Source organism: Ursus maritimus, unplaced genomic scaffold (genome assembly GCF_017311325.1).
Source record: "Ursus maritimus isolate PB19 unplaced genomic scaffold, ASM1731132v1 scaffold_8, whole genome shotgun sequence".
In the NCBI taxonomy this organism is placed as follows: Eukaryota; Metazoa; Chordata; class Mammalia; order Carnivora; family Ursidae; genus Ursus; species Ursus maritimus.
In genome coordinates, this window is record NW_024426996.1 from 3,580,492 (window position 1) to 3,595,458 (window position 14,967).

Genomic DNA, 14,967 nt, shown 5'->3' on the forward strand with positions numbered 1-14,967 from the left:
GTGGTATGCGTTTATTTGTTCCTTGTTTTGTTATAGGGAGTAGAAAAATGAAGAAAGAGGGGAAATGTGAGAAAAGATTAAGCCAGAAGTAATGTTAGCATGAAAAATGCATTCATTCCATGAAGTCGATCTAGTAACGAAATAAAAGGGAGAAGCAAGTAATTCAGAGAATGCTTAGGCAATTCTGAAATGCTTAGTCAACTGCCATCTGTGGCCACAATTTTTGCTGTAAGTAGTCTAACAGGCTATGTCAAAGGAAGACAGGATCCAGTCGATATTCCATAAAAAGATCAAAGGAAAAAACAGCGACCTGCTCCAGAAAAGCACACACACATGATTTGGAGTCTTGACAGCCTGAGTTCAGATTCTAGTTCTGCCATCTATTAGATATACGAACTTAGTCAAATTCATTGAGCTCTCTAAGTCAATTTTCTCATCTGTGAAACGAGTGATACATCAGAGGGCAGTTGTGAGACTTAATTGAGGTTGTGTGTACAGAGTATAGTGCAGTGCCTGATCTGCTGTGAATGTGTAATGAATATTAATCATCTTCATGGGTCTTCGTAAAACACTGTAGTGTACTAGAACACCTGTACTAATGTGTACATAATGCAGTGCCCGACATTCTATAGTAATTCTTTTACGGGGTTTTAGAAAATGTCAGTGTAAGCTGATGAAGTGATGCATAAATTTAACTGGGTAGGGAGTTCAACTACCTTTTGAGATCCAAGTTTATAATCCAGTCCGGTACATAGAGTCTCAGGGTATGATGTAATAGTTCCTAATCTAACAGTTTTTGATGGAGCGGAGTTGTGTGTTATCCCCTCCAGGGTGGCTATGCATATGTATCAAATTGTATGTAGTATTTGGGAGTTCTGTTGACTTCCTAAAGCCACTCCATGGATTAATTAGCCTGAAAGTCCTTGTATCACCAAATTAAGGGCTTCTGATCTAGGGGGATGGTAATGTGCATAAATCTTCAAATCAGTAGTTCTTAAATCTGTCAGACATAGCACTCCGTATGTAAAAGGAAATGTATCATTGCACATTCTTACCCTGAAGTGTGAAATTCATGGGTGATATAACTTGCTTATCCACATTTTAAAGAAAAATTAACAAATAACCTAACTAGAGAATAATAGAGATAATAATAGAATAATAAGAGAAGGGAAATTAGAGGGAAGTAGTTTTTAGTAAAATTATTTTAGCTCAAGTATAACTACATAACGAAGTCTGATAATTGAACTTCTACCTAGTATCAGTAGGAATGTGACAGTCCTGAATGTAAGCTATTAAGTTACTCTGAAATGGTGAACAATATTCAGTAAATTCTGGACTAAAATTGTCTTTTTTCAATTTACATATGGTATTTCTAGAAAATTCAGATTATGTTAAGATTGTGCAAAAATTGGTTAGATGACATTATATAATATAAATTCAGAATTTCAATTCAAAATCTATTACAAATAGATTTTTTAAAAGGTTATGTGAATGTCTGGTAGGATGTTTGAATGTTGTTCAAGATACTAGTCCTTAGGTGTGTAGATCTGTTTATGTATTGTTTTATCTGTAATGCCAGCATTACTGCACCTGTAATTGCTACAACCAAAGTACCCCATCAGTTTCCACTGGTATGGTAGTGCTCAGTGGTACTGGGCCCTTGACAACCAGTCCTTTAGAGTGTTTTCATTCTGCACACGAATCAGCTGGTCGTTCTGTTCATTATACCTGGAATCAAACCTATAATTGTGCATTACTAAGAAGTTTCCAAGTGATTCGGATGATTATTGTGATCCATGGACTATACTTGAAGGCATAAAGCTGTATATCTGCACTGTCCAAAAGGGTACGTTTTTCTTTCATTGCAAAAAGTTCTCTTAGGGAGCTGTGGCAAATACTGTTTCTCAAGTGATCTTTCGATAGGTTTCGAATAACAGTTTTACTTTTGGACATTTATCTGAGGAACTAGTATGTTTGTGATCATACGCTTTAGGAGCAGTGTTTGGAATAAGATTGCCATTCTTTTTGTGAACGTTGAACTTGGTAAAGACGTGAACCTGAATGGAATGTCACCAAATCTGCAGAGATGGATCTAGATTGTACTGAAGGAGTTCTGAAGCATAAAACAGCATTTTTCAAAATCTTTCTTACTACAACCTACAGTAAGAAATACACTTTATATTGTGACTCAGTTTATCCCAAAACAAAAGTTTCACTAAGCTGTACTCAACTTTACCATAAGGGACCCATTCTAAGATTTTTCTATGCTAGTCTCTCTTTTTTTTTATGTTGGTCTTGATCTTTGTCTAGTCACAATCTGCAGTTTGAAAAATACCATAGGAAATATCCCTGTTATATTAAAATTATAAAGCAGGTTTGTTTTGTTTTAAGCTTTATTTATCTGAGAGAGGGAGAGTCCCAAGCTGACTCCATGCTGAGCACAGAGCCCTACTCAGGGCTCAATCTCATGACCCTGAAATCACAATCTGAGCTGAACTCAAGTGTCCAATGCTTAACTGACTGCACGACCCTAAAATTATAAAGCAGTTTATACCATTTGGCCACATTGACCATGGAATATTATTTATAAAGCCTTCATTGTTTGTTTATACTTGGTTAGCTCGACTTTTTTTTTTTTTTTTTTTTTTTTTTAGTTTTATTTACGTAATCTCTACACCCAATGTGGGGCTGGAATTTAGAACCCTGAGATCAAGAGTTGCATGTACTTCTGAGTGAGCCAGCCAGGTGCCCCTGGTTTAACTTTTTAAAAATTGAAGTAAAATTAGTATATAATATTAGTTTGAAGTGTTTGACATAATTCAGTATTTGTATACAGTACAAGGTGACCACCACAGTAAGTCTAGTTACCATCGTCACCATACAGTTGGCTTCTTCACTCATTTCGCTCACCCCCCAATCTTTGTTCCTCTGATAGCAATCAGTCTGTTCTCTGTATCAGAGTTAGTTTGTCTTTTAAATTCCACATGTAAGTGAAATCATATGTTGTCTTTCTCCGGCTTCTTTCACTTAGCCTAATATGTTTAAGGTCCATCCATGTCTCAAATGGCGAGATGTCTTTTTTTTTTTTTTTTTTAATGCCTCAGTAGTATTGCATTGTATGTGTATACCACATTTTAATTCATGCATCCATTGATGGACTCTTAGGTTGTTTTCGTGTCTTGGCTATTGTAAATAATGCTGCAATGAACATAATGGGGTGCATATATCTTTTTGAATTAATGTTTTTGTTTTCTTTGGATAAATACCCAGAAGTGGGATAAGTGGATCATGTGGTAGTTCTATTTTTAATTTATTGAGGAACCTCCATACTGTTTTCCATAGTGGCTGTACCAACTTATATTCCCACCAGCAGTGCACAAGGGACCCTTTTTCTCTACATCCTCACCAACACTTGTTATTTCTTATCTTTTTGATACAAGGCATTCTAACTGATGTGAAATGATGTCTCATTGTGATTTTGTTTTTCATTTCCCCGATAATGATGTTGAACATCTTTGATGTGTCTGTTGGCCATCTGTATGTCTTCTTTGGAAAAAATGTGTATTTGGACTCTGCCCATTTTTTAGTAGGATTGTTTTAGGATTTTTTTTTTGCTATTAAGTTCTGAGTTCTTTTAACTTTTAATTAGACTCTAACATAAATACAAAATATATTCCTAGGTAAATGAGTGGGCACCGTTAAGTCTTAATCAGTTGAAATAGTTATAACATTGTAAGAACTGATAATGCTGGGTTAATTTTTTTATTTTATTTATTTTTTTGGAGAGAGTGCAGGTAGGTTGGCGGGAAGGGGACAAGGGCAGAGGGAGAGAGAATCTCAAGCAGGCTCCACGCCCAGTGAGGAATGTAAAGCAGGGCTTGATCTCACAACCCTGAAATCATGACCTGAGCTGATCAAGAGTTGGATGCTTGGGGCGCCTGGGTGGCACAGCAGTTAAGCGTCTGCCTTCGGCTCAGGACGTGATCCCGGCGTTATGGGATCGAGCCCCACGTCAGGCTCCTCTGCTATGAGCCTGCTTCTTCCTCTCCCACTCCCCCTGCTTGTGTTCCCTCTCTCGCTGGCTGTCTCTATCTCTGTCAAATAAATAAATAAAATCTTTAAAAAAAAGAGTTGGATGCTTAACTAGCTGAGCCACTCAGATGCCCCAGTAATGCTGGTTTATATAGGTAGTCTGCGGAATGGTTTTTTTTTGGGGGGGAGCAATAATTGTATTGCAAGCTGGCCTATTTAAGGTCACAGTTATGACAGTAAACCTGGATCATCTGCAGTAACCTGAATACTTTGTATAACGAAAGAGCCTATATTTATCATCTAAGTGTGGTATCAACTTACTAAGTTAAAAATTAAAAAGAAGGTGCAGGGAATATGCACATTAACTTTATCCCACTGGAATTCTGATCTATTAAAGATGTTTCTTAGTACTTAATCTCCCACAAGTATTAATGAGCAGGCTCAGTATGTAGTCATTCAACAAATATTGAGGGCCTATTATATGCCAGGCATTGCTAAGTCTTGAATAGACAATGATGAACAAAAGAGGATATGGTTCCCCCCACCATGATGATTATAATTTAAATTTACATAATGTAAATGAAAATACATTTATTAAATGGTTACTATATGCCAGGGTAGTTTATACTAACAACAAAGCAGAACAAAAATCTCTCACTTAATCTTTTTCTAATTTGTAGACATGTTCATTTTCCCTTTGTGAAAGTTTTTGCCTTATCAATTCAATGCAAAGTTATGTGATGCTAACAGATGAAATTTCATTGTTAATTGTATGCTTTATGGTACAGAGACACGGCTAATGTTTCTCCATTGCAGTAGATAATCATTGATATTACTTACCCTGAACCCCCCTCCTCTACTCCCTACTTCCTGAAGTTCTTACGGCTTTAGTGTAGGTTAGAATCTTAAATAGGTTGTTTATTCCAGAGCAATAATTAGTTACCTATGTGTGAACTCCAGAAAATATTTTTAAAATTTTTCATCTTGGCATAATGTCAGAGTTACAGAAAAATTGTAATAATACAAAGAATTTCTATATACCTTCACCCAGATTCATCAATATTAGCATTTTACCACATTTACTTTATTCTAAAAGTTTTTTTCTGAACCTCTTGAGAATAGCTGATATCCTCCTTTGCCCTAAATACTTCAGTGTGTTTCTTAAAATATTTACTGCGTATTTCCTAAAACCAGGACATTTTCTTAACCTAAGCATAATGCAATGATCAAAATCAGGAAATTAGCATTGATACAATGGTATAATCTATAGATATTATTCAGGTACTATCTGTCCCAATAATTTCCATGATAGCAACTGAAAACCAGTTTATGTTGCATTCAGGTGTCATATCCCTTTAGTCTCCTTTAATCTGGAACAGGTTCTCAGCCCTCCTTTGGCTTAATGACAGTAACATCTTTGAAGAGAAGATGCCAGCTCTTTTGTAGTATATTTCTCAGTTTGGGTTTGAATAATGTTGCCTCGTGATTAGGATGAGATTATGACTTTTGACCAGTATACGACAGAAGTTATGTGCTTTTCTCAGGGCGTCCTACCAGGAACACAGGATGCCAATTTGTTCCATTACTGGTGATATTAATTTTGATCACTTCAGTAAGGTAATTTCTGTGAGTTTCTCCATTGTAAACTTAACTAATTTTCCCTTTGTAGTTAATAAGTATCTCATTGTGGAACTTTCTGGTTCTTCACAAATTTTACCCACAAAGTTTTAGTACCCAGCTATGGTCTTGTCTTCAGTTATGATGATTGACAAATGGTAATTTTTCTACTTCATCATCCTCCTATGTTTATTAGTTGGTTTCCTGTTGTTAGAGCTTTCTCTTATTTAAGTGCAGACTCATGGTTTCTGTTTGATAATAATCCTTTATCATCATTTTGGTGTTCATATTGCCCCAGATTTGGCCAGTGGGAGCTCCTTCAACCTGGCTCCTTGTCCTTTTGACATGTTCTTATCATTCTTTGAGTGGAATTTACTTTTGGGTACAAAAGAATGTTCGAGACTTTTCTTGACTCATGTACTTTCTCTACTTCAGCTCTGAAATTGGTGATTTCTCCATGGAGCCCTGATCCTTCAGTGGAGAATGGAATTTATAACCGAGGTCTGGACATTTAATATACTCATTGGTACCAAGGTGTCATTGCTTAAAAGTTCTCACAGTAGACAAAGCTAGGAAATAAAAGTATGTGTGTATTTACGTACGTGTCTTTCTATAATCACACACACACACACACCTTAAATCAATGAGTTTACACTGATATTTCTAATTCCAGCCCAACATCACATGGGGTCTTTGTATTGTCTCTCTTCATATGTGTGATTCTTTTCTGTGTGCAGTGAGAAAACAAGACATCATCCCCAATATATTTACTTATTTGTTCAATCCTGGAATAGAAAATAGTTTCATAATTGCTAGCCTTTGTCTTTACAAAAAAGAAAAAAGAAATCTAAGAATTCAAGATAGTTCGTTTGACCTTTTGATGTAGGGCATTTAGTTCAAACACTGTGTTCAAAACTTCAGTTCTCCCTCCTACCCATCCCTTTCTTCAGCGTGGCTATGTTATCATTTGAAATGCCATTTTGTTCGTTGGTTTCTGGTTGTGCTCCATTTTAGGCTCCCTTGCCCCATCACTTCTTGTTTCTCTCTTGTCCCTTCCCTTGCTTTTTCCTTTCCCTCCTTTTTTCTTCCTCCCCTCTCCCCCTTCCCTTCTTTCCTTTTGTCTTCCTTGAATGTGTAATACATTAACATGATTCCAAAAGGCAGAATGGTTTATGAAGGTGTACTCAGAAAAATGACATCCTCCTCTTCCCCCTCATTCTTTTGTCCTTTCTACCCCATTTCAACCCACCTCCTGTGGGTAACTAAATTCATGATTCTCTGTGTTACGTTTCCTTTATTTTTGCACAAAGGAGTAGGTACCTATATATTTTACGTCCTCTTATTTCTCACACAAAGGGTGATATACTACAGATATCTTTTGTACTTTGCTTATTTCACCTGACAGTTTATCCTGGAAATTGTTTCACATCAATTCATGGCGATCTTATTCTTACGGCCACAGAGTACTCTCCTCTGTCCCGTAGCCTATTCAGCCGCTGTCCTACATGTGACTGTGTGTGTTCCGATACATGCGGTTACAAGCAAGGCTGCAGTGAATGTTCTTTTGCAGTTCAATCTTTACGGATCTTCAGGTTAAACTCCTAGAAACAGGATTGTTTGATTAAAAGATAAGTATGTGGTTTTTGTTGGTTCCTTAAAGTTTGCGTCAACGTACATTGCAGCCGGCGGTATGTGAGAGTGCCTGTTTTCCCATGACTTCACCAACTGAGCATGTTGTTAATATTTGAATATTTGCCAGTGGAAAGTGGAGAAATGGTGTTTTGGTATAGTTTTAATGTTGTTTTACTTTGAGCGATGTTGGATATATTTCAAGGGCTGAGTTTGTGTGTTTTTGAAAATTGTTCTTGTCTTTTATTTACAATTTTTCTGGTATTTTTAACAGCCCCTCAGGTAGTCACCAGGTAATCAACTGTGCAGCCAGGACTGAAAATTCCTGCTCTGTTCTTATAAAACTTCTCCACTTTTGCTACATTTATACTCCTTTCCCCAGATGTGAGAGTGTGTGTGTGTGTGTGTGTGTGCGCGCGCGCGTGAGTGCGCGGTGCGGACCCGCACGCACATGCATGGGTACCCTAGAATCAATAAGGATAGTGTGGGAACTGGTGGTTGGGGTTCCTGGTTCCAGTTGTTCCTGAAGCCCATATATTTCCTTGCTCTTTCTATTTGTTGTCCAATAATTTCTGCATCAGTGTTCAAATTAATCCCCTTGCCTTTTACTTAAGTTCATTGGATTTCAGTTGCTACCAGAATAGCCTAGAAAACCATTTTGTTCTTTTTTTACAATAATTTTTCATATTCTGTGGAGGAATATTCATCTGTTGGTCAGTTTTGTTGTCTTTTTCTTTTTCTTTCTTTAAAGATTTATTATTTATTTGAGAGAGCATGGCGTGGGGCGCAGAGGGAGAGGGAAAAGCAGATTCCTCACTGAGTGGGGAGCTTGATGAGCTTAACTGGGTTCAATTCCAGGACCCAGGGATCATGACCTGAGCTAAAGGGAGACACTTAGTGGACTGAGCCCCCCAGGCGCCATTGTTTTATTTCTGATAGTATCTTTGATGTGTCCATTTAAAAAAGTTACTTAGTAAATTACAAAATTTAACTGCACTTTACTGGTATTTCTCACATTTCTCATATTTTCTGTTGCTGGGCCTTTTTGATACTGTCTAAGCTTTTCACTCCCCTTTGTGACAACCCTCATTTTAGTTCTTGTGCTGGTTGTTGTAAAGAACGCCATGCATTTTAGGGTGCAAGTGCCTTTTTTCTCGTGCTCTTTGAGATCTGCCACCGCTGGACTGTTTGTGTTCACGTCTGTGCGGTCTCAGGCACTTTTGGCAGTACTTATCTATGTTTTGGTGTCTGCGGGTTATACTTTTCCTATGTTTCATTGGGAGAGGCCACAAGGTTTCCTTTCTCCCTATATTCTTATTTTTGTACAATTTCCAAGAAGAGAAGGGAAAGATGCTGGTTTCTAGCTGTTTTGCATAAGAAGTCCTTATTCTTCTTCATTGTTGTTTCATTATGATTATGGGAAGGAAGGGAGGTAAATTTATCCTCAGCCTATTATTTTCTATTGGAAACCAGATTTTGGTCATTTTTAACCTTTTCTGAGATAATCTGTCTTTTTTCATTTTTATTTTTTTTAAGTAATCTCTACACCCAACGTGGGGCTTGAACTCACAACCCCAAGGTAAAGAGGAGCATGCTGTACTGACTGAGCCAGCCAGGCGCCTCATCTGTCTTCAATACAGAAGATCAGCTTATTCGTATAATTAATGTGTTTGAGGACAGTCATCTCTTCAGTTTTTCTTTCTTTTTTTTTTTTTTTTAAAGATTTTTTTATTTATGTGACAGAGAGACAGCCAGCGAGAGAGGGAACACAGCAGGGGGAGAGGGAGAGGAAGAAGCAGGCTCATAGCGGAGCAGCCCGATATGGGACTCGATCCCGGTATGCCGGGATCACGCCCTGAGCCGAAGGCAGACGCTTTAACGACTGCGCTACCCAGGTCCCCCCTCTTTAGTTTTTCTTAAATGCTTGATTGCTCCTTTTTTCAGTGTATTGGTTTAAACTATTTTCTTTGCTTTTGTCTTCCTAAAAGGTGTATTTTATTTTTGGTTCTTGTAGTGGATGTTTTAAGTTTTCAAAGCATTCTTTAGCTTGTGTTCTTTGTTAGTATTAACCATTCCATGACATAATATTTTTAGCCCTTTTGTTTAAGAAAATACTTCAATTCTTAAAATTCTCAGGGTTTTTTTGTACTGTTTTATGGACACATTTACAGTGTTAAAAGTTATCTCTAGTTTTTATTTACTATCTGACCCTGAAGTCATCATTTTTTGAAATAATGAAATCAGCTTCATTATTTTGGTCTGATATTTGCTCATCAAAAATTCAAACAATTTATAAAAGTATGAGGACTACCGTTAATATTTTGGCATCACATTTTCATGCGTTCACAATATCCACATAAACCCCGGGCTAGTTTAGATGCTGAGCTATAATTGACCCAAATATTTGATGAAAAGCAATATCAACAATAGAGGGTTATTAATTAAATACCTAACATAATAAGGCTATCAGGTGACAGTTTATAGGGTTTACAGCAGCTTAGCAAAGTTAGGGCTTTGGATTGGCTTCTCTTGATTTTCTTGGCTTTCCTCTCTTAGTCACAAGATGGCTCTCACAGTTCCAGCATGGCTTCCGCAGATGATTGTGTTCAAAAGCAGGAAGCAAGGAAATAAGCTACTTTTCCTTGTGTCTCTTTTTTAAGGAAAAAAGAAATCTTTCCTAGAAGACCCTAGCAAGTGTTTACTTTCCATTCGTCAGGTTACATGGTTATGCCTCAGCTGCAAGTGAGTCTGGTGAAGAGTGCTTCTGGCATGTTCTGTTTATAGATCAACAGGTAGACTTTGATAGCAAAGAAGAATGGTAGGGAATGACTGTTAGACAACCTACAGTGTTTGTCACGTGTGCAATAGTACACAGTGGTGACGTATATTGTGTTTATTTTGGTGTGGACAATTTTTAAAAGTGAATTCTTTTTTTTCTTACCGTATCCAAACCCATATACCTATTACTACAAATCTATTAGCTCACATTTCACTATGTTTATAAATGCACCCAGGTGTAGAGTGGAGGTTTAGTCATTGTTTTCTAAAGTGGGCTCACGTTATATACATTTATCTGAATCTTCCTTTTCTTGCTTACTGTATAGTACAAATACTCCTAAGTCGATAGACATAGGTCTAATTTCAGTTAATTTTTTTTGAGAGAGAGAGAGAGAGTGTGTGTGTGTGTGTGTGTGTGTGTGTGTGTGTGTGCTGGTGGGGGGAGGGGCAGAGGGCGAGAGAGAGAATCCTAAACAGGCTCCATACCCAGTGTCGAGCCCCATGTGGGGCTTGATCTCACGACCCTGAGATCATGACCTGAGCCAAAATCAAAAGTTGGATGCTTAATTGACTGAGCCACCCAGGTGCCCCTAATTTCAGTTATTTTAAACCCTGGATAATCTGTGCTGTATCCCTAACACATTTTATTCAACCATATCCTTATTGGTGAACGTTCATGCATGTTACTAGGTTTTTCCTCTGCAGGTATTGCTATTAAACACATCTTTCCTGTGCTTATATTTTGGAGCTTTATTTAGATTATGAGGATGGTGAATCCATTGCTGTTTTGAAGGGAATGTTGTTATACAGAAATTCAGAAATGCTGTTATAAATTCACATATCCTCCACAAGTGTAGAAGAGTTTCAATTTATTTGTACTTTTACTAGTGGTAGGTGTTTGCTCATTGTACGTTTGTTCATTCAGTCAGCAAATACTTATTTCAGCCATGTCTCTGGCACTATTCCAGGCACTACGGCGAAAAAGTTCTGCCCTCATGGAGTTTACAATCTATTGAGGAAGACAGACAATAAACACGTAATGAATGCAATCTAATAAAATGAATATTGTACGCATACAATAAGGCAGTCATTACACTAGATAACTGCTAAGTGCTATAAAGGGAAATAAAGTAGGATAAGCAGGCAGAGCATTGTGGGAGATGATCTCTTAGGGAGATGAGGGAAAATTTCTGAACAGTTGGTTTTTGGGCAAACACATGATTTAAGTGCAGGAGCCAGCCATAGTAATATCTAAGGAGGGAATATTTCAGGCAGATGGGACAGTGTTTTTGTTTGAAGATCACTAGCTGGACAGTGTAGCTGGGGCAGAATGATAGGGGAAGAAAAGAAAGAAATGATGTCAGAAGGGGTGGTCTAGGGCTAGGTTACAATTACCTTGTCAGCCATGGTAAGAAATTTGGTAAAGTGCTGAGACTCTTAATTCTTGATAATCCGATGGATGTAAAGTGATAATGTCATTGGTACTTCATTTTTCTCTGTAGTGTTTTGAAAATATTTTCATATATGTGTTTGGATTTACTCTCCTACCTCTTACTTTTTACTCTTCTGCATATTTATACCCTTAGTCCATGTTTCTGTCAAGTTGCTCTTTACTGTTGTTTTCTAAGAGTTATTTGTTTCACATTATACATACTTGTGCAAGTATATCATTTAATAACCTGAGTTATGTTTTCTCATCCACAAATTGAATTTTTTTGAAGTCAGACCTATTTACATATGCTGTTAGTGCTATAGATTTATGACCATTGTATTCTGCACGAATTGCTACTTTCTATATAATGCCTCTTTATTTTGCTATGGCTTTTAAAATTATATTGAGCACTGGCTGATATTAGCAGAAAGAAAAGGTCTTGCCACTTACCAGCTTGTGGTTTTGGGCAAATTTTTCAATCTCTCTGTACTTCTATTCCTCATCTGTAAACCAGGGATTATAACAGCATCTAACTCATGGGGTTATGAAGATTAAATGAGTTAGTATTTCTAAAGTACTTAGAACAGTGCCTGGCATACTACGGATTATATAAGTTTCTGTTACCTAGCCATGATATCCTTGCTGAGTGAAGACAATAGTCCCAGATAGGGAAATATTCAGAGACTATACCAGCCACCTACACCATCTTAGCAAAATACTCAAGAAAGTACTCAAACTTGATTTAGAAAGAAGCTAGACTGATTTTACCTTGTACTGTTAGAGATAAAAAGTCCAGTACTGATCTTTTTTGGGAGGGGGAGTGAGCAGGGAGAAAGGAAATGATTCTTGTTCTGTTTTTTTCTTTTAGTCCAGAAGGCTGGATGATTTTATCTTTGAAATAGAGAGTTTTATAAAGCTAATCAGGTATGTCTGTTTTCCCAAACAGTCCCAGCTGGGCTCCTAACCTCTTCAATCTGCAGACTTGCACATTTTCTTTCATTAATTTGTTTCATTATTACCTTTCCAACATCTGTGTTTTATTAACTTCTCCTGGAGCCCCCGTGATTTTTTATGGGAGATGCCTTTGGATCTGTCCAGGTCAGTTGTCATCTTTTCTCTCAAGTCACATTCTTTTGCATGCCTGCTGACTGTTTTGAGATAGGCCTCCTAACTTGACCTTTAATTAATTGAAGGTCTAAATAGTGCACTTCCTGTTTTATCTACTGAATTTAAAATTTTTTAATCCATGCTTTGTGGTTTGTAGTCAGATTTCCTTAAACACGCTGATTGTATACATTTAAGGTGACTTTACCCTTCAGGAGGTAATCTCAGGTCTGGGTGTTTTGCGTGCTCTTTCTCACCCTGGCTGCTAGGCTAGGGGCTGTGCTGTTGGCCTTTGCCTCCACAGGGCTCCACCTGTGCTCGGGGCTCAAGTCCTGCTAGTGGTGTACCTCCCGTGTAACTCCAACAGTTCTGAGAGGCACTGGCATTTCTTGTCTTGCACCCTGCTCGTATTCTAGCAGTAGTCTAGCTGGTATTCCCACCAGAAGGCTGTCTGTCCCCTACTGAGAGTGGTCTGCTCCCTTGGCTCCTCAGATTCCGAGGCAGGAGGGATTCAGTCAGGTGATCAGTTCCCCTCACTTACCCTCCAGGGCCAGAGATGTGAAAAGGAAGAAGTCATGAGATTAGTATGATCACATATCAGTGACTTTCAGCCCTCATCCCAGGACTCCTGCTCTTTCACAGGATCGCATTGTTTCCATCTGACCTGGAAGGGGAAGGTCCTGAGTTCACTCTCTTAGGAGAGATCTGGGCACACTCGGAAGTTTAGCTTATACATGCTGTCGGCGTGCTCAAGGGAAGTAGTTGGTATTTGGTCTGGAGTTGAGAAAGCTAAGCAGTAGGAATGCCTTCACACTGCTGTCGTCTCAGAATCTTCCAGTGTTGAGCTTTTAATTTTGGGTCATGTGTTAGACATCTTTATGTAACTTGTGCAAGAAGGATTCCTGGATGGTGTATTTTCTCAGACTTTGTCTATCTAAAATGATCTTTTTGTTCCTTTTTTTACATTTAAAGGAAGCTTGAAGGGGTATAAACGGCTTAACATTTTAGGGTTATAGGGTTTTCTCTTTCCATCCCTAATGTTCACCGGACCCAAGGCAAGAGTTCAAATGGAGCACCACATACAATATATCTAAAGATTTAAAATGTTTGAGTCAAGCCAACAAACTTATATTCTGTTCTCTCACCTTGGCAAATAAATTTTCATTAAATAAAATTGAAAAAGATGTGTAACATTATGGTTTTTATATGATGAAAAACAAAATGTCGAAGATGACTTAATTTAATTATTGCACGTGTCTGGGTTTTCGACAGCAATGTTTGCGTGAGTGATAAAGACCTTTGTCTTTGATTAATGTTTCTGTTTCTTTTGTTCAGGCCACTTCAGGAACACTATTTTGATTCTGTTCTCTATGTATTTGGCTATTCTTCCATTGTTTTTCTCTTTTCTTGTCTTTTTCAAATCTTTATTCTGAAGAGCTCATTTGTCTTGCCTTCATTCCAGCAAAATCACTAATTACATTCTTATAATAAGAATTCTCTTATAATTTCTGTTGGCAGTAGTATAAAGTATAAAAAATGTATTCCAAGTATATAATATTTAAATATATTTCATCAAAAATGGAAATTAAATACTAAAAATTATTTTTGTTTTCAAAAAGTTGTCTTAAGATATTCAGAATTATTTATAAAAACTAAAAGGCAGAATACAAATATAATTAATGTCTCAATTTTAAATAAAAATTAAAAACTTAATTTTTTGGAAGTTTAATGAAGTGTTATTAAATGGTTTATATAAATAAAGCTCTTTGCAATTCTAATGTTCAATGTCCATCTTGTTGCCAATGTAAAGAGAACCAGTAACACATTTCACACATGTTAACTTGATAACTACACACAAATATGAGTAATAATGAACTGCTTTTCATATCATGAAGAGTTGTACTTTGTGCACTCGATGTGAATACTTGGCTATTTGTGTCATTCTGTCTTTTTAAAATCTAGTTTCATTTAGTCTCTTTTAACCTAACCAAGTCTCTGCCACTTTTCCCCCTTGACTTTTGTTGCCTATTAGAAGAAATCAGATCTTGTAGGATGGCCCATAGTCTGGATTTGTCTGAGTGTTTAACCTGTTCTTTTATCTTTGATATTCCCATTAACTGGAAATTTAGCCTAAAGGTTTGGCTAGAACAATCTTAAACTTTTTTGGCAAGAGTGCTTCGTGGTACTGCTGTGTATTTCGTATTGCATCCCATCAGTGAGCACATAATGTCAAGTTTGATTACTTGGCTAAGATGATGACACCAGAGCTCTCAATTGCAAGATATGTTTCTCCTTTGCAGTAAGCAAGTTATCTGTGGGGTGATACATTGGTCCTATGCCAGTATCATCATCTTCAACAACCTTTTACCCAATGG